Source organism: Propithecus coquereli, unplaced genomic scaffold, assembly GCF_000956105.1.
Source record: "Propithecus coquereli isolate 6110/MARCELLA unplaced genomic scaffold, Pcoq_1.0 Scaffold124, whole genome shotgun sequence".
Lineage (NCBI taxonomy): Eukaryota > Metazoa > Chordata > Mammalia > Primates > Indriidae > Propithecus > Propithecus coquereli.
In genome coordinates this window covers 1668348-1669572 of record NW_012136525.1, presented here as the reverse complement: position 1 = coordinate 1669572, position 1225 = coordinate 1668348, and positions in this window count along the sequence as shown.

Here is a 1225-nt window from a genome sequence, read left to right as displayed (position 1 = left end):
TGGTTCCTTCCCATCTGGATCAGTTGTTCCTTCGTGCCTTTAAATTTTCGTTTGAATAATGGCAAGCCCTGTTTAGTCTCTGATCCAGTAGATGGTGTTTGTGGGTGAGACTCGACCACACCCTTTATGATGAATCAGTAGATGCAGTAAAAGGGTGTGCAGGATGACCTCCCTGTCAGTAGGTGGCACTTGCAGGGAGGAGCGAGCTGCAGTGCTGTTTTTGGGTCCTGTAGCTAGCTCTTATTCTTCTAGAGAGGCCCTCTTGCGCCTCGGGTGGTGGGTGGGGCCCTGGGATTTCCAGGTGTGCCCTTATTCTCCCCCTCAGTGGGAGGAGTGAGTCTGGATCGGGCTGGGTTGGGCAAGCCTGCCCTCAGGCTCCACCACTGCTGTTAGCAGGGATCAACTTCTGCTCTTTGTTTCTGTGGAGAGCTGCCGGGAGGGGCTGAAATGACTCCACTCAGCTGAAAGTCTGGGCTTGGAGGCTTTGGCTGCCCAAGGCCCGCACTCTGGAGCAGGTCTCGCTCCCCTCCACTCTCCCCCACTCCGTGGCCTCTCCCAGGCCTCTGCCAGCAAGGAGGACCTCAGGCCTATGGATCTCCCCTGGCTGTGACGTGGGCTGTAGGCAGGAGGTTCCCTACTCAGGATCGTAGCCTGAGCTGTCCTTATTCTCCCCCTCAGTGGGGACAGACCGGGAGTGAGTCTGGGTAGGGCTAGGTTGGATAAGCCTGCCCTCAGACTCCACCACTGCTGTTAGCAGGGATCAACTTCTGCTCTTTGTTTCTGTGCAGAGCTGCCAGGAGGGGCTGAAATGGCTCCACTCAGCTGAAAGTCTGGGCTTGGGGGGTGGGGCTATCCAAGACCCGCACTCTGGAGCAGGTCTCGCTCCCCTCCAATCTCCCCCTCTCCGTGTCCTCCCCCAGGCCTCTGCCAGCAAGCGGGGCCTCAGGCCGACGGATTTCCCCCTGGCTGTGACGCGGGCTGGGAGGTTCTGCACCCAGGATCATAGCCTGAGCTGGATGCACAGCCCTCTTTTGGGAGGAGGGTTGCCGCCCAGGCACACTGATCTGCCCCTGAAGGCACACACTCCTCAGTAGGCTCCTTCACAGATCCCTCCTCCATGTCCCAGGGCAGCGCGATCGCGACCCAGGTGCATGGGGTCTGGTCTGCAGGCCTGACCCCTGGACCCTGGAGATCAATCCCTGACCCTGCCAGGGGGAGGGGTGCT